At 41.9% G+C, this 27,271-nt stretch overlaps 1 pseudogene; it reads left to right on the forward strand.

Annotated features, from left to right (window-relative positions):
• Nucleotides 1-6,879: 6,879 nt before the first annotated feature.
• On the forward strand, nt 6,880-6,971 carry LOC127491941 (U2 spliceosomal RNA; annotated as a pseudogene).
• The last annotated feature ends 20,300 nt before the right edge of the window (nt 6,972-27,271 follow it).

Genomic DNA, 27,271 nt, shown 5'->3' on the forward strand with positions numbered 1-27,271 from the left:
CTGAATACCTATCAGAAATGAATATTCTTGTCTGAGATATTTTTTCCTAATCAAAGGTAGCAAACTAACAATCTAGAGGTCACATGTGACTTCCATACCTGTCTTTCTTTGACATACAATGTTATGTCTGAGTTGTCACATTTAAAGTTTTGGAGAAATCATATGAAAATCCATGTTCCCAACTTTTCTTAAAAAACAAAAAAAAGTCAGATCTGGTATATTAGTCATTCATTTCTCTTTGGTTATTTGTCATCCAACACACTATAGTCTTTGTGTCACCCACTGCACTTGAACCCTAAAAGGATTGGAATGGCTTAAATTTTCTTTGCCCAAATCAGATGTATGGAGAGTCTCTGCACGTTTAGCAAAGATAATGGCCCACCCATGGCACCTATGAAACTCACGTTGACTGTTTTTTAAATAAATGCTGATTTTGGCTTGCTACTTTGTACTGTTAATCAAACTCCCAGGAGAACAGGTTATGTTCAGATGAAAATATGATTTAAATCATGTTAAGGGATGTGATGACAGTTACATATCCATCGCCACTTGATCTGCAAGTGTAACTTTTAGACATTAGGGAACTAGTCAAGGGACCCAAGGTGGCAGAGCAAAAGGCCAACTTGCTGAAAGCAGGAACAATAGACATTTGAAAAGGAATAAAGCGAGTGAGACCTATGTGATATTAGATACTAACATTTCATTTCACATCTCTAACACCTTTTGTGTGAAGTTTTTCAAGTAGATTTCAGGCAGTAATTGAGCCTCAGGGCACTAAAGAGAAGGGCAAGAGTTTTCTACAGTTTCTAATGGAAGAAACTGAGGCAGTGAAGGTTCACCATTATAAGGAGCCCTCTTCAAGAGAATTGGTGTTTAAATTTAATTGTCCTCATTCTGGCCCTTCCCTTCATCACTTATTCTTCCTCTTTGGTTTCAAGGGTAATTTAGGTTAGATCAATTTAGACTCACTCCCAGGATTTAATAAAGACCATCCACAACTCATAGGCTCTCCTTGGTTGAAATTTAATCTTCAGAAAAATGTAAGGACCAAAGAGTATAAACAGGCAACATACAACATCAGATGGGCTACTTTCTGGTTTGTAGGACATTAGTGAAACTTAATAGTTCCTTTATCCTCACCTTCTCACACCTCCTTGCACCAGTTAAAGACTCATATTAAATTAGTTGCTTGTGTTTGCCATTTATTTAAATGCCTCATGCTTGGAACATCTGAAGGGAGACTTCTAACTTCTTTGACCCATGAGAAGTTTAAGTTAAAAAAAAAGGATTTTGTTAGCTAAATCAACACTTCAAGTGTCTAGCAAGTGCTTTCAGCTTAGAGAGAACAATACACTGCCTTTGACTGTGAAATCCATTACTCTAATCACATTTTAAGTGAACCATTGTGAGACACCCATTTAGTATAATGTCTTTGTGAAAACAGTATTTTTATAGCACAGGTATTCACGGTATTTTTAGGAGGATCCAGTGGTTGCATATTCTTTGCAATAATCATTAGAGATCAGAATCATCTCTCCTGAAACATTATCCTCCCAAAGCCATCTCTCTAACCATGTATCTGAAAAGAAGCGGACAATGCAAGAATTAAATACTAAATCATATGTTGCTTCACCAAGTTCATGAGCCAACCTTTCAACCCTGGAAGGATAGAATGAAATACCTCTTGGATAGGCTAATTCAAGAGCTCTCTCCTATGCATTTTTGAAGCTAAGAAAAGAAAATGAACATACAGAGCTAGAAATCATCCTTGTGGAGAAGAAAACATGAACAATATTTAGTCTGTGTTTCATGTCTCCTCAAATGGAGCTTGGTATCAACAGATGATGGTTTTCTCTACTTTTAAGTAGAATTTCAGATGTTCAAAATCTGCTCTAAGAGAGCAAGCCAAAGCTGTACCAATGTAAGCCTGGGGGACTTGTTAGCCTTCATTTCTCCCCGGGGATGGATACCATTTACCTCCAGCCTCCATCCTTTCTGATTTGGCCTCTGCTCCCTGCTTCTTCCCTAGCGTGTCCCTATTACTGCCATTTGGTCATACCATTGGATCATCAGCTTGTTCTATCTGTCATCTCTTCTTGTAGCCAAGTGACCTGCCCTGGATCATTTCATGTTCTGTATTTTTCTAAATTACATTGTTCTCTGGAGTCTGTTGCCCAACTGAAAGAGTTACATTTTCTTTCTCTGTTAGTTACTCAAAATATCAATCATTCTGTAACCACCTGTACTACCGTTAACCTTCTTCCTGTCTTCCAAATCAAAACCCATTTCTCACTTCCATATGTCAACACCAGCCACATGTATTGATTAAATGTCTTTCATTTGAAAGCACACAGTCCTGTTCTCCTTGCCTATGTCTGAATGCCTCCCATATGCTCTGCATGCAAGTCTAATTCTTCTGTTCCCTTCCTCTGGAAAGTCATTCTTCATTGTAATAAGTTGCCCAAAGTAAATGTATTCATCATCTTTTTCTCTGACAACCATGTTTCTCCACTACGGGAAATTAAACACTGCAACATATGGCCTGAGCAGCAAACTTTAGTGCTTGCTCGCTCAATTGTTTTAACACATTGCCGCCTTCACATAATATTCTGTTTGCCACTAGCATGTCAGGCTTCCGCTTGACATATGCATTAGACATGTTAATGGCAAGACAGAAACCAACTGAAGCTGACAATATGACGAAAGAAGGGTAAGTGCCTATTAATTACTAAAATTCACTTTTTTCCCACTATTTAGCAAGGGAACAAAACAAATTAATGCCTTCAGAACATGCCACCACAGTAGCCTGCTGCGGGGCCATCTGACACATTTTTAATCCCTGAGTAGCATGGAAGAGCTTTGTGTATATTCAGCAAGGCCAATACAAATGACACCAGCACTCTTCCGACTGTCATGCACCCTATACGTCTGCCCTTTCTGCTTCCTCGGCCGCCAGTTACACAGTGGCCAGGCCGTGGCTGCTGAGTTCCTTAGGTAGCTGTCCTAATGCCACTGGGACACGTTTCTGGATTCTTTCCTCTATTAGTTAAGCATAGGGAGTTCTCTGAAAGTATATTCTAAGTTTGCACATTTAGTGAACATAATGAAACAGTTTTCTCTTCTGGGTCACTGCTTCAGAGATTAGATTGTTTAATTGCTGACAAATGTCTGGGCTTCTATTGTGGAACTACTGACTCTGAATTTATCTGCAATTAAGTAATTTTGAGATCAAAATTACCTTTTACCTGAATGCAAATAGTAGTTTTTTAGATCTTTTTAAAATTAGTCCTCTTCAATTTTCAGTGCATAAATTTGTGACTTATACGTGTTCCTAAACAATAAAAATGTTTAAAAGGTCTGCTCTTCCATGGCTTCTATATTGAATTTTCTTTTCTATATTGAATTTTCTACATATACCACCTGAGCTTCTCTGGAGTCATGTGTTTTATTTGATGCTGGAGGACATCCAACAGTCAGTCAGTTTCTAGAATCTGTGACTCCGATGCATCTCGATGTGTACAGTATTTCCTGAGACACAGGAGTCCATGGCTCCTAAGGGCATTCTCCATACCAATAACAGCATCATCTAGAACTCAGTGTCAGCCAATAGCTGCCCAAAGCTTAATTGAAAGAAACAATGTATGGAGACATGCTGATGTCCCCTCATGCATCTGACCCTCTAAAAATCTATCTTGCGAGTGAGTTACATGGCAGAGATCTGTGTCCCCAAGACTTCATCAAATTGGTCCTCTGTTGAATTGTTTTACGTGGAGTTCAATGCTATCATCCTACACTGATGGACATTATCAGAAGCAGTCCTGTGAAGCTCCTTGTTTTATTTATTTTTTTTTTGTTTGTTTGTTTTTGAGGACATGTTGAAGGAATCATCAACTGAATTACGCAGTGTCTTCTCTTTGAAGACCTCTGTAATAAATTTCATTCAAAATCAGTACCAGGAATAATTCACCATTCCTGAATACCTAGTTTTATTTTATAACTAGTAGAAATGTAGAATTTTGGTTTATGCAGCACCTTTTAGAGAGCTTGAATCAAGTCAATAGAACCTGGGTACTTAAAAATGTTCATGGAATATATAACTAAAAAATCATTGTGGGGCAGGCATTTAGCCTAATGGTTAAGTTGTCTGGGTCTCACATCACATGACCTTGGTTCCAGTGCTGGCTTGAGCTCCCAGCTCAAGCATTCTGCTGATGCAGACCCTGGAAGACAGCCATGATGGTTCAATGAATTGAGTTCCTAGCACCTCTGTGGGAGAAATGGATTCAGTTCCCATCTCCCAGTCCATTGAGAACATTTGGCTAGACAGTAGATGTCTCTCTCTCTCTCAACTCTATTTATCTATTTATCTCTCCTTCACTCCCTTCCTTCTCTGACTTTCTCTAATATGTAACTTTTTTAGAAAAGATAAGCTGGGGCCAGCCCTGTGGCGCAGCGGATTAATGCCCTGGGAGCATATAGGTACCCGTTAGAGACCCAGATGTTCCTCTTCCAATCCCGTCCTCTGCTATGGCCTGGGAAAGCAGTACAAGACGGCCCAAGTCCTTGGGCCCCTGCACCCATGTGGGAGACCTGGATGGAGTTCCTGGCTTCTGACTTCAGCCTGGTCCAACCCTGACCATTTGGGGAGTGAACCAGCAGTTGGAAGAACTCTGTGTGTGTGTTTGTGTGTGTCTGTATGCGTGTCTGTCCCTTAGTAACTCTGTCTTTCAAATAAATCTTAAACAAGAGGAAGTATCTATTTATGCATATTCATAGATGTGTCTATCTTTGATATACTTAAGATATACCATTCAGCAGAGAAGAAATGCACCAGATGCCTATGCTTATCATGTTTGAGACTATGTGACATCAACATGCGAATTTTATCGATTGTATAAAGAACCTCTCAAGTAGGAAGCTGTACAATTAAACACAAGAATGCACGCAGACTATGCATTTACAGACCCACTCAAGCAATTGCATGTGAAAGAACTGAAGAGCCGGCACCTCGGCTCAATAGGCTAATCCTCCGCCTTGCGGCGCCGGCACACCCGGTTCTAGTCCCGGTCGGGGTGCCGGATTCTGTCCCAGTTGCCCCTCTTCCAGGCCAGCTTTCTGCTATGGCCTGGGACTGCAGTGGAGGATGGCCCAAGTGCTTGGGCCCTGCACCCCATGGGAGACCAGGAGAATCACCTGGCTCCTGCCATCGGATCAGCACAGTGCGCCGGCTGCAGCGCGCTGGCCACGGCGGCCATTGGAGGGTGAACCAACGGCAAAAGGAAGACCTTTCTCTCTGTCTCTCTCATTGTCCACTCTGCCTGTCAAAAAAAAAAAAAAAAAAAAAAAAAAAAAGAACTGAAAAGTTAGGAACCTACTGAAAACAAAACCAGGGAAGTAACTGTAGAGTATTTTGCTCTACTAGTCTGAATATGATAATAAAACTGCTAATATTCCCAAAGTAAGAAGTTATGCATATCAAGGAGTTTTGATATCCTCAAAATCTATATTCACTCATTCATTTATTTCATAAATATGTGCGAAACAATATGTCAAGCATAGACGCTCCAGGCATGAATGAGATAAAATTCATAGCAATGGGAAGCAGGAAATTTATAGGATGGACAAGATGAGAAGCATCCTTCAGTGTTTGATGTGTCTGTGGAGCACCTAGATATTGAAGTATAGCTGAATATTCTCCACATCATAGATCAGCTCAGCCTTTTAAAGTTGCAAAATAAATGTTGAGTGACTCAGCAGAGCACATCTTGCTGGATTAATGACATGTTGGACACTGGAAGCTGAACTCCTTTTCAAGACAGCAACAGGTGAATGACTGAATTAATTCACTAAATGGCATGTCTATGTTTGCAAATGCTAATGATGCCAGTTTGTAATCTTTTTTATTTATTTATTTATTTATTTTAACTTTTATTTAGCAAATATAAATTTCCAAAGTGCAGCTTATGGATTACAATGGCTTTTTCCCTCCCATAATTTCCCTCCCACCCGCAACCCTCCCCTCTCCATCTCCCTCTCCCATTCCATTCACATCAAGATTCATTTTCAATTCTCTTTATATACAGAAGATTGATTTAGTATATATTAAGTAGATTTCATCAGTTTGCACCCACACAGAACATAAAGTGTAAAATACTGTTTCAGTACTAGTTATAGCATTAATTCTCATTGAACAACACATTAAGGACAGAGATCCCACATGAGGAGTAAGTGCACAGTGACTCCTGTTGTTGACTTAACAAATGTACACTCTTGATTATGGCATCAGTAATCTCCCTAGGCTCTTGTCATGAGTTGCCAAGGCTATGGAAGCCTTTTGAGTTCACTGGCTTCGATCTTATTTAGACAAGGTCATAGTCAAAGTGGAGGTTCACTCCTCCCTTCAGAGAAAGGTACTCCTTCTTTGATGGCCCATTCTTTCTACCGGGATCTCACTCGTGGAGATCTTTCATTTAGGTCCTTTTTTTTTTCCCCCAGAGTGTGTCTTGGCTTTCCATGCCTAAAATACTCTCATGGGCTCTTCAGCCAGATCTGAATGCCTTAAGGGCTGATTCTGAGGCCAGAGTGCTGTTTAGGACATCTGCCATTCTATGAGTCTGCTGTGTATCCCGCTTCCCATGTTGGATCGTTCTCTCCCTTTTTTATTCTATCAGTTAGTATTAGCAGACACTAGTCTTGTTTGTGTGATCCCTTTGACTCTTAGACCTATCAGTGTGATCAATTGTGAACTGAAATTGATCACTTTGACTAGTGAGATGGAATTGGTACATGCCACCTTGATGGGATTGAATTGGAATCCCCTGGCACATTTCTAACTCTACCATTTGGGGCAAGTCAGCTTGAGCATGTCCCAAATTGTACATCTCTTGGCCTTTTGGCTAAGATTAAGTGTAGTATCTGTTCTTATCAGTTTGTAATCTTGAAACAATCAATTATATTATTTTCTTCTCCTTTTATTTGTCTATAATTTAAAAGTATCTTTAAAGTCAATCAACAAGTGAAAACTTTGTGATATTGTGAGCCTGAGAGAACAGAGAAATTTTGCACTCAGCCACAAGAAAGTTTAAAAAAAAAATAGGTGGACTTCTTTTTGAGATTCATGACTCCAAAGCCATCTATTTAGATTAAAGTACCTCTTAAGGTTCCCAGGTTAACATTTGAAGTCAAGGGTCCTTTGTGTCAACTTCAATATTTATGTAGGAACCAAGGAAGAAAGTAGTCTATAACATGGTTTAAGTGAGTTGAAAGATCAAAGTTATTGCATGACAGTAAGTGCAGTGTTCAAACACAGCTATAACAACCTGTATATGTTACACCAGTTAGGTGGCTGTTCAGCTGCACTCCGAATTACCAACTGATAGAGCAAGCCACAGCCGGATCACAGACATTGTAATAATTCAATTTTGAGGTCACTAAGGATTGACACTCTTTTGAGAAGTCTGACAAGAGTCCATCTGGTTTCTTTTTCTGCTAGACATAATACACTCTATGGGGAAAGCTTGGTACAGTAATCCAATGGATTACAAGAAGGATTTATAAGTCAGGAGGCTTCAAATAGCTTCCTATCACAAAGCCTGACATCAAGGTACTATCTCTGAAGGTCAAAGCATTTCAGAAATTAGTGCCTTATTACTTGTTCCAAGAGTGTGAAACATAATGGGGAATTATGTGGGGTGACTACTAGAAAACCCGATTTCTACTGGAACTTCTTGTTTTCATTACATTTATCTGTTTTTGGAAGTAGAATTCCCCTACTCTGCTTCTATATTGATCAGCACTTCAGCAGACCCACACGTCAAGACCAAAGCCTTCCTAGTTGCTCCTTTCCTTTGTCCCACTTTGATCTGTACATGTTCATAGCAGACATCTCTACTCACCAAGATCATTCGCACAATTCTCCTCTCCTCGGGGGACATCCTGTGACTTGCTTTGGCCAGTGAATGTGAAGCAAGTACTTAAGAACTGATCCACAATTGTCTGTTGTCTGCTTTGCGGCCATGCTGGTGTGAAGCAGTCTCAAGAGCAGAGTAGCCTGGAATGCTGAGCTAGCACACCAAGGAGGGCAGCTTCCTGGAGAGTTGCCCAGACCCAGGCAGGCTTTGCATAAATAAGAAATAAACCTTCTTGCTATGGTTCACCACTTAGTATTTTGTTGTATGTGTTACCTTGACATGAAATAGACTATTCTGATCAATATTTCCTCCTACTTACTATTACTGTGCCTCCTACCCAATTCCCACACATGAAGTACATAAAGGATTTAAAGATATCTCCTAAGTAAGAAGGAATCTAGAAATCAAATTTGGATTTTAGGTCTTGACTTGCCTTTCCACTTGTGGGCACAGGTCTAAATTCTAGTGCCACAATCTGACTCATGAATCTTGAACAACACAATCTCCTAGACAAAGCAATCTTTGTGAATAATGTATTCCGTCATTCAGATAGACAGTCAACATATATTTAATAAGGCACTAAGGAGCAGAAGCTATTCTAAATACTGACAATATAGGAATAAAGAAAGAAGCAAATGTTACACTTTCATCAAGTTTCTGATCCATCCAGACAAGAAAGACATGTGTGTATGTGCGCACACACAATAAGAAAGCAAACATACTAATTCAATGTCATAAAGAAAACAGAAAGAGAGTGTAAAGGGAAGTGATGGGAGTGGAGGTATTAGGCAGGCTTCACTAGAGAAATGACTTTCAGGCTGATACTTGGACCACAAGAGAGGTCAGCAGAGCAAAAATTTGGGAAAAGAGTTCTAAGCTAGAAATAAGCTTAGAATGATGTTGGAGAATTCCCCCCAAAAGAACAGTGAGTTGTAGCACAGTATGAGTAACAGAGGGTGGGAAGAGTTACAGTCAAATGGAAATAATGAAATTTGATCCTGTAGAACACTGAATACTCAATAAAAGGTTTGGATTTTACTGTACTACTACAAAAAGCCACTGGGATGTTTTTAACAGAGAGGTGACTTGCTATGACCTACATTTTAAAAAGATCATTTTAGCAACTGTTAGAAAATGGATCGTGGGGGAAAAGAATGAAAAAAACTGAGCAGTCAGGAAATACTGAAAACATCCAAGCAGTGGTGATATGAAGGTGTGCCATGCATGACTGGGGATTCATGTCAGTGGCTCCCAAGTTTGCCTGTACATTGCGATCACATGGGGTGAGAATGTTTTACAATTCCCTGACACAGGCCACACCCAGCCCAAGCAGAGGACAGTCAGTGAGGGTAAGACAGCGACATGTCTACAGGTGATTTCAATATATAGATAAATCAGAAACTACTGATGTATTTTGAAGACAAATCTCACAGGACTTAGTGATAGAATGGGAGTGAGGAGATACAGAAAAAAAAAAAAAGAATTAATGTAACACGCTGGGTTTACAACATGAATAATTGGGTAGATGTTAGTGCTATTGACTGGAATTGGGAAGACCTAGTTAAGGAATAGGCTTGAGACAGGGACTGTTAGAATCAAGAGTCCAGTTTTAAATGTGGAAAATTTTGAGATGCCTGGTAGGCATTTTATATTATATATTTTATGTAAGTTCACATTACACAGGCCAAGAAAGATCAAGGCTAGAGATATAAATTTTGCAGACACCAGTATAGAGATAGCATTAAAGCATTAAAGATGGAAGAAGAGGAAACCACCCAGGAGGTGAGCATAGCCTGAGAAAAGAGAACTCAAAGGATTTAGAAGTTGGCAACAACCTATAGTTTGAATCTCCTCATCTCTTTCCCAGCTTCCTTGATCTCCAACCTCAAAGGAGAAAGGCAACTTCCTTTCTGGGATCCATGTGTGGTCTCCACACTGCCCCTGGCTACTGGTTCCAGGCCTCAAGTTCACTCTGGCTACTGGTTCCAGGCCTCAAGATATGCTCTTTCATCTCTTGAAGACTCAAGAGGTCTTGAGATCACTTCCTGGTACAGGTATATATCATCTGCTTTTCAGAGACATATATAAATTGCCTAAATGACAACATACCAATGCCACACGCTATACCACACAGGCTGATGCGTGCGCATGCATGGCTTCCCCTCTTAGTACATCATGGTTGCCTCCCTTTCAACACACTGATGATGATTCCAAGGCAGACAAATTGTGTTATCTCTGCTTTACTGGGCAACCCACCTACATAGGATTTATTTCTTGAGCTTCTTTATGATCAAGCTAGTGCTGCCATTTTATCACTTTGAGTCAAAAAAGTCCCACAGCAGATCAGTAAAGAAGAAAGCTCCTAAAATCAGCCTCCTTGGGTTTGAATCATCTATGCCATGCTGGTGTGGTTATTAGCTCTGTCACCTTGTACGAGTTTTTTGTGTCATCTCCAAGCCTGTTTTCTCATTTGGAGCAAAGGGATAATAACTAATGGTACTCACCTCTGAGAGTTATTTAAAAAATTAAGCAGCCTATGTAAAACACCTGGGCAAAGTACTTTGCACAGAATAAGCATTCCCAGAATGTTTGCTATCCCATTAGTGTGTACTCAGCTCACTGGCAGATTCTGTGTAGCCTTTATCCCCAGATAGCACTGATTCTTGCGCTTGCTCTTAAACTGGTGAGTGCTTCATTCCCACACATGGGTTCTTCTCTGGGCAATGACTCTGCTACTTTCTTAGTTTTCCTACCGAATCTGTTACACTCCACAGCTCTCTCCACTCCTCTGCTCAGTTACAAAGGCCGAGCTTGCCCTGAAGACACGCACCTGCCAGAGTGACCACTGTTCCCCCTTTCCACTTGCTGAGTTCAGCTTAGCAGCTGCATCCTTTTCCCTAGTCTAAACTAATGAATCCATCAGTTATGGTTTCCCCCAGGGTGACTTTCCACGGTTACCTTATTACAACACAATATCTTCAATCATATTTAATCATACATTAAGGCAGAAACACAAATAACTCCCACCTGACTATAAAGGGATCCTTTTCCATATTACACTTGGCTGTTTAAGAGTCATCCTCAAAAAGCAATATACAAAGTGTCATTAGTAGCTTGAATAATAGTACAATTAAGAAACATGTTTAGGGACCATTGAGGTGAATCAAGAAGTTATTGATTTTCCCTAATTGGTTGAGTGATCTAATAATCTATACCCTTGAGACTCTGTTAAGGATCAAATTTTCTACAACAAAAAGTCTGGCTTGGTCAAGAGTTATTCCAACTTTTTAGGGGAAAAAGGAAGGAGTGAAATGAAAATTTTTCAAAAATATAATCAGAGGGAGGTTAATTAGTGTACTCTACAGTTTCCTTTTGGAAACAGCTCCTCTCAGGGTTGTGGACCTGTAAGAGGTATTTTGAGGACATGCAGAGACCTCTGCAGTCTTCCAGCCAAATGTTTCTTAGGATTCTCATCAGTTACAGAGAAAATCCCATTGTGGATCGAATAATCTAAAACGGATTTTTTTTCAATTCCACATCACATTCACCATGGATGTGGGAGGCTTAGAAGCCTTGCCCACACACCAGCCTTCCCAAGCCCAGCCTATGGACCAGAGCACAGAAGATTAGCTACACATGTTCTCTATCAGCATAATCATGCTGGTGACATGCCTGGGCGTCATCACACACGATCTGGTTAATAAAAACTGCTGTGATAAAAATAAACAGTAAAGCGCTATTGTGGTTTCCAGTCCAGCTTTTCCATCTTTCTTTCTTCCCAGGGCTCTTTCCTTGCATAACATGCATGTGTAACTTTGATTAGCGTCAGTGAGAGGAACATGTACACAATGGAGAAAGATTCGAGACCCCACCATGAGCCAGAAGTGAACATGACTTCTGGAAATTTGTGAGATGAAAGCATGATGCTATTCTAATTACCCTACTTGGGGGAAATGCTAGAAGGAGAATTGCCTTGTAGGACTTGTTCATCTCTATGCATTTGCTTGCATGATAAGTGTCTGGGAAGGTATCCATGTAAAATGAATGAACACGGAGGAAGGGAGAGGTTTGTGCATGCGTGCGTGTATGCGTGTGATATTTGTACTAACACAACACAGGATTATGAGTTTATGTGCAAAAAGCAAAGACAGAAATTAACATGTTCTAACCTCAAATCCTGGATTGCTCCAAAGGTGTTACTTATCTGTCCCAAGAAGAGTAAGTTGGGGTCCAGGATGCTCCTTAAAGTCCATCAGAGATGGACCCATGGATCCTCTGACCAAGATTTGGTCCAGTGGGTAACGGCCGCAGAAATGGCTGCAGCTTCTTGCATTTAATCACAAGCACTTGCAATGTACAATTTCCCATTGTATTTTCTCTACTCGATGCTACCTGATAAGGCTACTATTAATCAATTACAAGCCCATGCTGTTATTTTCAAATTAGAATACCCTTCGTGAGCAGCCTTGACAGCATGCTCTATCCAGGAGAGGAAATACCAGCCCCTGGTTTGATGAATGCAGACCTCCATGATTGGAGGCCCTGGCGTGCGGCCACATAGAGCTACTTAGCTAGTGACAGGAACCCTTACACGTCTGCAGCTTTGCATGGTTGAACTGGCCTGCCTGAGACAGCGCATTCTGCAGCATGGAGGAATATAGGTGACCTTTTGGAAATGTCTCTGATCCTGAGCTCAATGCTCAAGTTTGACACAATTCAAGAAAAAAATTAAGTTACAGATATATGCCTAACAGTGACTTCCTGCTTCCATGTAGGGTATTTCCGATGGCTGCTCAGCAGCTTCCTGTTAATAATGGCACTCCCTAATTTGATAGTGCGGGAGATGGCTTAAAGGAAGCATCTTATCTGCTTTTCGGGGGGAGGGGAGGAGAGAGAAGTAACATGCAAGTTACTATTTTTTGTACCTTGGCCCTGTGCTAGGCACTTTACAAATATTATCTCAGTAATCCTTAGAACAACCCACGTGGCAGGTGCTTTATCTCTGATGAGCGGAAGAGGAGATTGAGGTTTCAGGATCACGCAGCCAGTTCTGCCACCAAACCCATGGCTTCTCCACTCTACTCTGCTGCTTCTCCAACAGAGGGAGGTTCTCTCTCCTTGCGTGAGAAGAGGGGATATAAAAGAGGCCACAGGAAGCGTTAGCAGAAAGTGAAATGGCCACACCAGGGAGAAATCATTTTGCTTTCCCCAGCATCAGTCAGCGTGGCAGGTACTGTCTATGCTCACACTGTGACCCCTCAGGCCTCTCCATTTTTAAACATATCCACTCTCAACAGCCAGCACTTGCACTCCTCAGGCTGAAGGAGCCTGATTTGCACCAAGGGGCAGCTAGAAGTGCTTGGAAATCTGTATCCCCATAGAGATAGCCCTTAACCAGGGACTGGCAGGTCTTGGAGCATAAATATTCACTTGCTTGTCCCTGATCAGGACACCCTAGATGTGGTTTGCATGTAACAGCCACGGAATGGTGCAGCCTGTGTTCCCTTCCGTTCTTGCATTTAATCACGACAGGCACTTGCAGGGTACCATGTTCATGGATTCCAGAACTCCCCCTGCTGGACTCAGTCCAAATTACCCCCACAGGACTTGGATGTTGAACTATTTGGCCTTTTTCCCTTTGCAATCCCATTTCCCTATTCTCCTATATTTCCCCCATGTATAACTAGAGTTTTGGGGATAATTTCACTGGTTGGAGGGAAGACAAACTGATGGCTTAAATTTCATATGGTTGAAAATAGTTGCTATGATCAGGAACACTTACGTTTTCTCGATTCCAATCTATATACTACTAATCAAAACAAATGAACTACATGGGGAAGAGAATCACAAATAAGTATAAGAAAAATTTCTTTATTATAAAGGTAACTAAATAATGAAGCTACATCTCTCTCATTCTTAATGATATTTCAAAAGGGAATGGACAACTACAAGATTAATGTAAGATAGTTCTACATCATAATTGACATCATGGGTTTAGCCTCACAAGGACTTGAGTTTGAGTACAGAATCTTCCATGAGCAGACTAATAATCTCTCTATGCTGCAATTTCTTAGTCTGTGAAACAGAAATAAAATGAGAGCTATCTCATCTGTTCTTGTGAAGCTCGTGTGAGACATAACGCATTTAGGTTTCTTAAAATAAAGGAAGGACTCCTTATGTGGTAGCCATTATTACTGCCTTTTATGTTTCTAGAAGCAGCATGGTCCCTTGGAATTCTTTTCAGGTCTACAATTGTATGTCTCCTCCCACCTTCTGCAAAAGCCTAACACTGGAAGTAAGATCCTAGACACATCACACTGAGTTGGAAAAGAACCCAGAAGAGGTAGTGAAGGTTCACACCATCACTTTCCAGGAAGAGTGAGGTGTTTCCAGATGTGCATCACCATGGAGATGGCCAGCTGTGGTTCCAAACAGGGTGGTATTAACATTTCAACTGTGTTTCACAAAATAAGATGCCATTTATTGAGCTTTTACTATCAGCCAGGCACTGTGCTAGGCACTTTATTTATTTAGTTTTTAATTTATTTAACAGATAAAGTTAGACAGTGAGAGAGAGAGACAGAGAGAAAGGTCTTCCTTCCATTGGTTCACTCCCCAAATGGCCGCTAAGGCCAGTGCTGCACCAATCCGAAGCCAGGAGCCAGGTGCTTCTTTCTGGTCTCTCATGTGGGTGCAGGCACCCAAGCATTTGGGCCATCCTCCACTGCCCTCCCGGGCCACAGCAGAGAGCTGGACTGGAAAAGGAGCAACCGGGACTAGAACCCGGCGCCCACATGGGATGCCGGCGCCACAGGCGGAGGTTAACCAAGTGAGCCACGGCGCTGGCCCTGTGTGCTAAGCACTTTATACACACAACATTATTTAACCCTCACAACAGTCATTTGAAGTAGCCGTTATCCTCACTGAGTGAGGCTCAGAGAAGTTGAATAACATTCCCAAGGTCAAGTGGTGGGACCAAATATAGATCCGTGTCTCTATGACTCCAAATCACCTGACACTACATTCTATGTTGAATTTCAGAGAACGCGTCTAATACATTTCAGTTTCTCTACCTTGTAAGAGCTTGCACTTGGATCATGGATTATACATTTTAATATATAACTATGCGCTTCACCTGGCATAGTAACAGTTATTTAAGAGAAGTATAAACCTCCGCAAGTTCACTGACATAAGAAATCCTTGGAAACCAAAGAGACATTCGATCTTATCAACACAACCCCTTACCTTGGAAGAATAAAAAAAGCTACCTTGCATTACCAAATTATCTTGTTAGAGTCTGTTAAATTGTTTCAGAAGCCCACTAGGAAAAAGCCCACTGACAGTCTCTTGTGTTCAAACCTTGAACTCTGCAGACTGCTGGAGAATGACCTGAGAGGCAGACCTGGGAGTGTTTCACAGGACTTTCCAATTGTCCTAACAGTCCTCCAATGCACTGAGCCTCCGGAAAAATCCTGAATGAGCCACAGGGGCACTCCAAGATGGACCCTCCCACCCACAAATGACTGTATTCACATCAGGGCTAGCAGGAAGGGTGGAGGACAACTGCTTTGGCACAGAAATGTGCTACCATGAATTCCACTTTTACCTCCCACTGGAATTCTGGAAAACGTATTCAAGGGTGACTGCCCTCTCTTGTTTAGTACCAAGACCAGGAATTTCTCCATTGACTTTTTTTTTAAAGACCATTCCCATAGGACCCCTGTGATCCTAATGCGATTTGCACTGAGGAGGAAACGATTCTAGTGAAAGAAGTTACATTCCGTTAAATGTCATTTGAGCAATACTGGTGGGGGTTTGGGGAGAAGTAAAGCCTGAATTTGTACAAAGACTAAGTTAGGGGCAGGGTTTTTTCAGTCTTTCCATTAAGACAAAGAACTAGTATTAAGACAAGCACAGTCAAATTCCCTGCCCTGTGTTCCCCCGTCAGGAATCCATTCTTTTTTATTATGCCATATGCGTAGCTTGAGGTTATATTGGAATACATAAATCTCTTGTGAGCCACATAACGTTAAGCTGCCGTTGTCCTCATAATTTCATTATCTCAGTTTCTGCCCTAAAACGTTTAACACTAATTGAACACCCGAGGTTTTCCTGTGAAGTTTATTTTCTGAACATTATTGAAGTGCTGTTGATAAAAGTCAGAATTTATGGAGTCAGCACTCTTTAAAATGCCATGATAGATTTGAGCAGGAATATATTTTTTTTAAAAGCAGGAATATTTTTATGACTTTGCCTGGAATTTCAAAGTCTTTCAATCATTCTACATTATAAAGCTGTCTATTTCAAAGTGCATTTTCCAAGAATGAAATTATTCTACTGAACCCGACCTGTTCATCTACAGATGCAGGTTGGACATACTTAGCTATCAGCTTTATCTCACATTTCAGGTTGTTTATCGATGTTTATTTTGTTCCTGATTTTTAAAAATTCGACTTCTTCCCCCCACCTTCATCCTCCATGCTCTGGTTGAGGTTGGCCAAAATAATGTCAATATTGGCACTCATCGCATTAATGACAGCTCATTCTTTTTCTCCGAGAGAGAAATGTATTTGCATGAGACAGAACTATCAAGTATTCTTTGCTCCTTGAAAGGAAGGAACCATTTCCTGTAAGCTTAAAAAAAAATCATAATAAAGAGAAGCCATGTGTTAAATATATCTCTTGAATATTGTTTGCCTTTCAATTAACTTCACATGTCTTTGTCAGAAAGTAATTTAATTCAAAAATGAGCTATGAACAGTGTCTCTTATGGATTTGTATTAATATTTATGCATACGTGCGCATGCACAAATCATACATACAGATACACAATTTATAGTAACCATTTGGAAGTGGAGTTTCTATGAAGCAAATGCAGCTTAGTCTCGGAAAACGAAGGAAAACGGAGTTAAGTGTCCATTTCCCATTTAAAAGAAGTTAAGTTGCTCCTGGTTACTATAGTAACTGCCAACAGACTAGCATTTTTCTGTCATTATTATAATTGGAAAGGCAAACAATCTACTTTAAACTCTAACGCACAGAGAGGACTCTGCATCCCAAATGGGTCTCTCACCTGGCTAACAGATACTTGCCCCCCTCAGCAGTGGGGCATCCCTTTCCGTGACCAAACTCCAACTTCTGAAGGGCTAAGCAAGGGTAAGCTGTTTATCCAGATGCAGGAACCACAATGACAGGAAAGAAAAATGATACGATATTTCCATCCTGGCCCTTAAAATAAGTAAAAAATACTCAAAACTGCTTTCACAAGGTGAAACATAGCTAAAAGCCTGTGATGTTTTTTTAGTATTCTAGGAGCGTAGTCCGTGTGTCTCATTGTACATATTCAGACTCTGGCCTCTATTACCATTTACTACCATCGTCTACTAGGAATAATTTATTTTACTCATAAAGGAAGACTTTCTCTCCCTTTCAATGAACTCTCCCTACAGTCTCCCCCCAACCCCTGTTCAAAACCTGTTTGGCAAAAAAAAAAAAAAAAAAAAAAGATGAAAATAAATAACCTAAAATATTAACAATGAGGGGTGTCAAATGAATTGAACTTTGTATTTCAATATGAAAAATTGATTTTCTACAATAAATATTTATTTCATAACTATAAATAAAAATGAGATAAGAAAAAATGCATTTGAAGTCACCCATGGGTCCAAAGGACTGTCCAATAGGAATCAAACAATCTCTATTTCACTACAATATACTTGAAACATTGCATATCAAGCCTTATATGCTACAGCTATAAAGGTTCTTAAAAGTATATTTGTCACTGAAATCTTCATATCAGAATATTAAAAGTGTACATTGAAGAGCTAGGGATCCATTTTTTTAAGGATGAGCTATAGGACATGCACATTTTAAAGGATTTTCTTTCATAATACTTCTTTCATAGTATTTTCTTGCACACAAAAACTAAAATGTGGTGCATGAAGACTTTTTCTGTGGTGGAGTTCACATCTGTGCCCTAGGGATAAGGAACAAAACTTTCCCAGATTTTTCACATTTATAGGGTGTTTCCACAGCATGCAATCTTACGTGTTGCCAAAGATTTGAGAAAGGATTGTAATGAATTCAAATCCCCTAGACTCATAAGGTTCATTACAGTGTGCTTTTCACATGCATAGTAAGATAGAAGCAAGTGGGGGGGACTTCCCCACACATGTCTTCTCCAATGTGATTTGCACATATCTGCAAGAGTATGGGCCAAACAAAATCTTTGCCATGTTCCTTACATTTTGAAGTTTGTCTCCAGTGTAGGTTCTCTGATGTAGAGTCAATTTTGAAAGTTCATTAAAGACTTGCCCACAGTTTTTATATTCATAAAGCTTCTTTCTACCTTGACCTTAAATGTTGAGTGAGGGCTTATGTGCAAATTACCTATTGTCACATAACAAATGATCACAAACCTATCGACTTAAATCAACACACTTTGATTGTCTCACAGTTTGGGTGGGTCAGGAGTCTGTGCATGACCTACATGATCATTCACAGTCTCTCCGGGGCTGCAATCAAGATATATAGGGCTGGGGGTTCACCTGCAGGTTCAACTGACGAAGATCTGCTTACAAACTTCCGTGGTTCTGGGCAGGATTCAGTTCCTTGCAGGCTGCTGGGCTGAAGACCTTAGTTCCTTGATAGCTGTTGTCTGGAGGTAGCCCTCAGTTCCTTGCTAAATGAGCCTCTTCAACACACAAGTTTGTTTCATTACAGTACGCAAAGAAGAGAGAGAGGCAAGGCAAGGCAGAAGTCACAGTGTATAGAGCCAAATCATGGAAATGCCTCTCACCTTTGGCAGATTCCATTGTATAGAAGAAAGTCGTGCCGGTGCCGCAGCTCAATAGGCTAATCCTCCGTTGCGGCGCCGGCACACTGGGTTCTAGTCCCGGTCGGGGTGCTCGTTCTAGTCCCAGCTGCCTCTCTTCCAGTCCAGCTCTCTGCTGTGGCCCGGGAAGGCAGTGGAGGATGGCCCAAGTCCTTGGGCCCTGCACCCGCATGGGAGACCAGGAGAAGCACCTGGCTCCTGGCTTCGGATCAGCGCGGTGCGCCGGCCACAGCGCACCGGCCGCAGCGACCACTGGGGGGTGAACCAAGGGTAAAAGGAAGACCTTTCTCTCTGTCTCTCTCTCACACTGTCCACTCTGCTTGTCAAAAAAAAAAAAAAAAAAAATAGTCATTAAGCCAACCCAACTCCAGGGAGGGAGTTACCCAACTGTGTAAACAGCAGCAAGTGAGGGGTCCTTGGGGGGCATATTTGAGTCTCCCAGCCTCCTGTGAGCATGACTAAAGGCTTCTTCACATTCCTCATTTACATACACATTGAACTGTTCCATTGTGACCTCTGACGTGCCCCAAAGGATGGGAGACAACAGAAGACTTCCCCACATGTCTTCTGTGGACAGCATTTCTCTCTCTAGGGAACTACTCACAGAAGTGCTTAAATAGGAGGGAACACGTGACTCGTGCACGATCCTCACGCTCACAGAGGTGGTATCCAGGGATCCTCACGCTCACAGAGGTGGTATCCAGGGATCCTCACGCTCACAGAGGTGGTATCCAGGGATCCTCACGCTCACAGAGGTGGTATCCAGGTGCGGTCTGGCGGGATTCTGAAGGGCTACGGGACGCACACAGCTTTCCCACCTGCTGCAGCCATAGGACTTTACTCCAGGAGGGGTTCCCTTCAGCATGCCGAGATTCAGAAAATGGCTGAACGCCTTCCACATTTATTCATTTCTTTAACAGAGGCTCTGCACCGGGTGACTTCTCAAATGCCTCTCCTTGTTGTGTGTTGAATGTTCATGGCACGATATTCCAAGTTTTCTCCTCAATGGAGAACCAGGAGTCATCGCTCATTATTCTGACTGCATTCTTTCCATTGTACTTTTTTTCTCTGTGAATATCCAGTCAGGCAATGAACTCATAGGTTTTAGCAGAATCTCACATTCTGCTGATGCCAGGCTCCTACAGCAGTTTTCCAGCATCGAATGTCTACAGGGGCTCTTTTGAGCAGGAGCCAGCAAACCCTACTCCAGAATTGCACTGTCACGTCCTTAAAGATTATTAGGTCCATTTCCTATCATGGCTTCTGGAGGTTTCTGTGGCCATCAGTCATACAGTACAGGAGAGTAGAAGGAAGAAGGCAGAATCAGGGCCACCTGAAACAATTTGAATCCATAGGAAAAAGTTTGTCCCTCTCGGGCATTCTTTCTTTGCATGTACTACTCATTTTTAAAAAATTTAATTCTACTTTAGATGATGATTTTTTAAAGATTTTATTTATTTATTTATTTGACAGGTAGAGTTACAGACAGTGAGAGAGAGAGAGAGAGAGAGAGAGGTCTTCCTTCCATTGGTTCACTCCCCAAATGGCCGCAACAGCAGAAGCTGCACCAATCCGAAGCCAGGAGCCAGGAGCTTCTTCTGGGTCTCCCACATGGGTGCAGGGGCCCAAGCACTTGGGCCATCTTCTACTGTTTTCCCAGGCCATAGCAGAGAGCTGGATCAGAGGTGGAGTAGCTGGGACTAGAACCGGCACCCATATGGGATGCTGGTGCTGCAGGCAGAGGATTAACCTACTGCACCATGGCACTGGCCCCAATGATGATGATTTATTTTTTAAAATACATCTCTCTCTTTTCTACCCTATTCTCCTCCTGTATCAATGCCATTCTTTTTTTAAGACTTTTTAAAAAATTTATTTACTTGAAAGAGTTACAGAGAGGCAGAGGCAGAGAGAGAGAGAGAGAGAGAGAGAGAGAGAGAGGTCTTCCATTCATTGGTTCACTCCCCAAATGGTTGCAATGGTCAACCTGACCAATTCTGAAGCCAGGAGCTAGGAGCTTCCTCCGGGTCTCCCATGCAGGTACAGGGGCCTAAGGACTTGGGCCATCTTCTACTGCTTTCCCAGGCCATAGCAGAGAGCTGGATCAGAAGCAGCGCAGCCAGAACTTGAACTGGCACCCGCATGAGGTGCTGGCACTCAGTCAATGGCTTTACCCGCTACACCACAGTGCCAGACTCCAAAGTCGTTCTTAGTCTTATCATTATTCTTGGAAACTACAGAATGCTATTAGAAAAGAATTTAGGTAAGACATTTCATCCCCTTCTAGTAAGAGTCCTTAGCCACATATGTGATCTGTTTTGGAAGGCTGAATATTTAAGTGGACAGTAGCCAGACCAAACATGCCAACAGAACTTTGACCCACAACCTCCACTGATATTACTCCAGAAGCTAAACCTTAGTTTCTGCAGCAATTGACCCAGAACAATCAGAACTGGCCAATGACTGCCACTTTCCTTACTGTATATTCCATCCTCTTCTAATTTGGGATCAATCAGAAAAAGCCAAGCATGCTCCCCAGAGAACAGCTCCTTAGATGCCACACTTCTACATAGCCAGTTTCCACTTTCCTCATGCCAAGCACTTCCAAACAGAGCATACTGTGGGGAGAAACAAATAGCCAGGCTCACGACTAGCTATTTACTTACAACAGAAGACAGATTAACAAGAGAAAAGTATACAAATTGATTTAGTGTAAGTTTCTTGTGACACAGGAGTCTTCATAAGGAAATGAAGATCCACAGAAGCAGGTACACATGCATTTTTTTAATGCTTAACTGACAAAGAGGTGGGTAAATATGGAGAGGAACGATTGGACAAAGCAGGTCTGACCCACCTGCAGCAACTGTGGCCCGTTGGTTCCAGTTCTTCTCTGTGCACCTGTGTATTCAAAGATAAGGGGTTCCTTTCCTCTGGGTGTGGGAAAGCTAACACTTGAATGCGGATCCTATGATCTGCTTAGGGAGAAGAGCAAAGGAAAGGTGACCACAGTGACCTTGCTTCAAACTGTTTCCTCAAACACCAAGGTGCCGTGTTTTGTGCCAGCATGTCCTGAAGCCCATGAATATCGAAAGCCTTATCTTTTTTGTAACCTAAAACTCTCCCATTTCCCTGCTTGCCTTTGAGCCTCTGCCAATGCAAGTGATGGTGGCTGACTCCCCTGCAGGCTCTGACTGTTTCTCTCTCCCTTCCTCTCTCTCTGCTTTGTTTCCACAAAATAACTATTTATTTACTTATTTCCACAGATTTAAATATTGGTGATTCAAAATCCTTTCTTCTTGGGCATCCCTCACAGCTGGCAGAAACTCTAAAGAATAGATTTAGGAAAACTGCATTTGTAGATAAATAGAACTCCACCATTTCATTACATTCCCATTGAACAGGCAGGAAAAACCTTGTTAGAAAGAGGAAAGGTCTTTCTCACGGTGCTTGTGTCCCCTTGTAACATCTTTACTGAGCTGTGAGTCCGAGCTCCTACAACTCATCCATCTAGAGAGCAGAATTTCAACAGAGATTTGTGTAGCCATGGAGTTGTGCACCTGTTAACCACAAGAGTGGGTTTTGTCTTGCTTGTTAGGTTTTCAGACTAACAAGGTTGCAGCCATCCCAGATGGAAATAATAGTAAAAGCTAACATTTAAGGAGAATTTCGGACATGCTAGGCACTATGCTGTTTTCCACATATGTAACACACAGGATTGTCACGGGGAGGTACTATTAGGATCACCTGTGTTTCACAGCCAAGTACCCCGATGCCCTAGAAGTCATGTTGCCCACAGACTTGAAAGCAGTTGGGGGCCACAGCAATCTTGCTTCAGAGCTTTGCCTTCACACCACAACACATGCCTCAGGACACTTGAATTCTGCCACTGGTTTTCAATTGGTCAAATGGATTTTGCTGGGCCTCTGTGGAAACTTTTAGAAGAAAAAATTTCTTGGTTAGGTTTTCACACTTTCACATCTAGACCTAGGCGCCACCCTCCTTAGTCAATCCCAAGGTGGAGTTTGGGGTATTTGCGTCAGTGACATAAATTTCTCTCAGTTACCTCTTAAGTCGTATTTTCACTCCACACTTGCAAATAGGTTTTGTTTAATTGCTCATTCTCTCCCTCTCCCTACCTCCCACACCCAATGTCTTGCTCTCTCCCACTTTCCCTTTTTCCCTTTCTTGCTCTATTCAAGAACAAGTTGTTTCAATAAAGAAACTTCTTACTTGCTTTGTGTGTCTTCATGTTTCTTTCCAGTAAGATGACTGCCAAACCCCTGTTGATTTAGGATGTTTTCAAGTATCCTAAATTGTTACTGGATCAGCAACTCATAGGCCTTCGCTGCTTATGTAAATAACCACGGTAGTAAAGTCAACAAAGTTAATCACTCATGCATTCATGGTTCGATTAACATTTTCCAAGTATTTTTACCTCTTTTCTTAAAATATCCATTATTCATCTGAATATTTCCAAAAAGTGCCTGTTTTAATGTTGTTTATACTAGATGCATCCCCTCGTTCAAAGTCACCTTCATAAAATCCTCTCATTAAGATCATCAATTAGGGCCAACATTGTGGCACAGCAGGTTTGGCTGCCACCTGCGAGATGGGCAACCCATATGAGTCCTGGCTGCTCCACTTCTGATCCAGCTTCCTGCTGATGCACCTGGGAAAGAAGTGGAGAATGGCCCAAGTGCTTTTTGCCCCTGTACCCATGTGAGAGACCTGGATGAAGCTCCTGGCTCATGGCTCCAGATTGGCCCAGCTCTGGCTGTTGCGGCCATTTGGGGAGTGAATCAGCAGATAAAAGGCCTCTCTCTTTCTCTCTCCCTCTCCACTCTCTCTGTAACTCTGCCTTTCAATAAATAACTTTTTTTAAAAAATCATCAATTCCTTCTACAAGAGTATTACTCCAGTGGCAAAAGTTTTGAGGTGTGGAATTAAACTTTGTCCAGAAATTAAGATTTTTCTCTGTGCCAAGCTTGGAGAAAGGGGAGCTTTGGAAGGCGTGACTTGCCAACATCATTTGCTGGAGCCTTGTAGAGTTCTCATTGGCTGCTGTGCCATGTTTGTCAGGACGTGGACAGACATCACAGCAGGAGTCATTGGCTCTTCCTCAGTGATTGAGTATCACTAAGATTTAGACTCCTTCCTCTTATGATTTAGCCTAATTTAGCTGCCAAACTAACTGCTGGAATTGGCCTATTGCACTGTGAAATTTGTTCAAACACCAGCTAATATTCTCACAGGTCCCCTGCACGCTCTGTACAAACCCTAGAGGAAGATCCTGGTTTTACAGATGCAGGGAGTGAATGGTATGGTCCTCCCTCATCCGCTTCCTTCAGTACACAGAGAGGAAACCATGTCAAACCTCTTTCTCCCTGCACCCCCGCCCCCTGCCCTGGAGCCACATGCACTAATCTTGCTGACGGGGAGCTTTGGTTAGGCAGGACTGTGCAGGCAGTTAATTATACCCAGAGTTAATTGAGTGGTCAGATTAACAGCCTGGTCTCATGAGGTCTAAAAGAGGATTCCAGAATTTTAGGTGTATAAGAAGATCAAAATGATGTCAAATGAGACATCGTGTACTTTTTTGACCTTCCCTTTCAATTTGAGATGATGATTTCATTAACCGGGATTCCTACCCCCTGTCATTTGCTTCTAATTGACAGATGCTAATTAAAATAGCAAACTGGATTCTCACGGGCAGTATCCCCTACGTTTCTTCGGTGACCATTCTGTTCTTGACTGATTTAGCATGGCTCTTTCCCCTCAATTAACAGACAAGTTAAACTTTATATTCTCTTAAATTTTTATTACTCATAATTAGGAAGTGAAAAAAAATCATTTTGTATTTTACAACTTTGAAATGTAAAAGTAAATTGGATACTCAAATAATGTGGGGCTAATTGCCTGATCTGAGATGAGCTGGAGCCAGGTGGCTCTGCCAGCCTCATCTCTGTACCCTGAATCTCTGGGACGCTTCACCCCAGCCACCCAATCCAAGCTCACTTTCCCAATAGGGACACATTTTAAGGGACAGAAAGTTTAAATTTGCCTGGTAGTAAAATATGAGATTCTAAACATAAAATCACTGAACAAGAACAGCAGTAAAAAGAGTGGCTTCCATGCTTCCACCAAGGGGGTGCGCTCTTTCCATGCCTGCCCCTGGTGGTTGGGGAGACAGGCACATCAGACTAAGTCCTGACATCCCGAGTTGCGCACTGTGCCCAGTAAGTTCTCAGAGACTCCGACTTCAGTGAATGGCTCAACAGGGTCACCCCTCTGTTTCCTGCTCTGCCATCTGTTTTTAGCATTCAGCTACATGTAAAATGGGGAATGCATTCACGGAGGATCAAGTTGTAGATGCCTCAGTCCAGTCCCACAAAGGGAAAGCAATGCTCCCTGCACCTTCCCTGGAAAACAAGAGGAAACTAGCCCTGAATGAAAGAACCCACAGGAAAGTGGTGTATGCTCAGTCATTACCTTTAATGGTATTGATTTTTTTTTTCAAATGAATTTTCATTAAAATGTGATTTTTAAGTTCTTGGACAATCCATAGTCTTTTTCCTCTGAGCAGAAAATATCAGGTTTCAACAACTACATTTTGACACTGAAATGTATAACAATGCTTTTTTACCTCCGAAGTGAGATTAGGGGGAAAAGAAAAGTACCTTTGTCAATTGCATATTTTGGAAGGAAAGGGAACAAGGACTCTGAGGAAAGGCATTGTCCTTAAATACCAAAGACAACACCGGCATTCTGTTAGGAAGAGATGAAATGCCAGGGCAGTCTCCCTGCAGGGGCCGCGAAGCTAAGGGTTTTTGCAACCGCCCGGGAGAATTCATGTTCACCAAGAACTAATGGGTGTTTACACCCTTGGGTAACACAAAATGCATTCATGAGAACCAGACGGTCACATAAACGTCTCAGGAAGCGAGAGGCTGGGTTAGCCTGAAAATTAGCTCTGACTCCAAACTAGCTATAGGAAACCAAGCTCCCCTCACCTAATGCATAGCTGTGCCAAAGGGGCTTGCGCCCTGGAATGCCCCTGGGATTTGTCCAACAGCTAGCAAAGGCAGCTGCACACATTGGTAAGTAAATACCAGCAGAGATCTTCCCTTCCATACTGGAGTCTCATAAGAACATCAGAGAGATGGATAGTTTAGGGTGACAACTGCCCTCCCCATTTGCCCAGGACTGAGCTCAGCAGCCGAGGAGTGGATTTTCAATACTAAACTGCCCATCTCCATCAGAGCAGGATAACTGATAATGCTAAATTTGAAACCTAAAACTGTCCATTTCTGATCCCAGGTATTTTTTTCCCAACTCTCCACGCTGCTAGACAGCATTATTTCAAACCAGAACCACTCCCTGGGGGTAGAGAATGATGCTATTCTAGGAGCCTAGATTTGGAGATTGAGGTAGGGATGGGGAAAGCTAGCCCTCTGCAGGGGAGAGGAATGTGCAGAGAAGGGAATGTTGGCCAGGAAAAGAAAGAGAGAGTGCTAGATTAAAAAATAAAGTGGGAGCCGGCATCGTGGCATGGCAGGTAAAGACACCCCCTGCAACAATAGCATTCCAAATGGGCACCAGTTCGTGTCCCGCTGCCCCTCTCCTGATGCAGCTGCCAGCTAATGGCTTGGGGAAAGCAACAGAAGATGGCCCCTGCCACCCATGTTGAAAACCCGGATGAAACTTCTGGATCCTGGCTTCAGCTTGACCCAGAGTTGGCTGTTGAGGCTGTCTGGTGAGTGAACCAGTGGATGGACAATCTCTCTTTTGCTGTCTTTCTCTCTCTCTCTCTCTCTGCCTTTCCCTCTGTGTCTCTATTTCAAAATAAATAAATAAATCTTTTTTTTAATTGAAGAGTTATAAAGAGTCTAGAGTTCTGAGTTAGAGCCCACAATGTGGCACATGCTCCCAGTAGTCAAAAACCCAACCAGCAAATCAAAGGCAAAATCATAGATGAGCAGTTGGGAAATTGGATGCTTACCCGTCAAAGCAGCTACGAAAGATAATAGTATGGATTTATCTTTCACAGCCTCTGAAGCAGGACATGATTCTGAGTCTCCTATCAACTTAGAGGGCAACCTCTTAAAAATGATCATATAGCATTGGGGAGCCTGATTTCACTTCTTTAGATTAATGACGGATATTTGGATTTCCATTAAGCTATCACCTGCATATTAAAGCAATGGGATTTATTTGTCATTTTCCAAGCTTCTGTTTCCCCAGCTTTAAAATAGGAACCATAATACCCACCCCTTACTTTTCTCAAAGGGAAGATGTGATGATAAACAGAAATAATGTTCCACATAAAACTTCGTTTGAGCTCCAAGAAAGAAAAGGCATAACTTAAATCAAGGTAATATTATTGTCACAGAGGATGGCACTGGAACAAGTTAATATTTTTATTCTTATCAAAGTACTGTCTTTCTGGGCAAAACACAAAGTTTCCCTGAGAGAGATTTCTCTCTAACATACCCAGTAAATCCCAACATTCCATTCCTTCTAATGAGCC

The sequence above is a fragment of the Oryctolagus cuniculus genome, chromosome 3 (assembly GCF_051225735.1).
Source record: "Oryctolagus cuniculus isolate XC-2025 breed Fujian yellow rabbit chromosome 3, ASM5122573v1, whole genome shotgun sequence".
In the NCBI taxonomy this organism is placed as follows: domain Eukaryota; kingdom Metazoa; phylum Chordata; class Mammalia; order Lagomorpha; family Leporidae; genus Oryctolagus; species Oryctolagus cuniculus.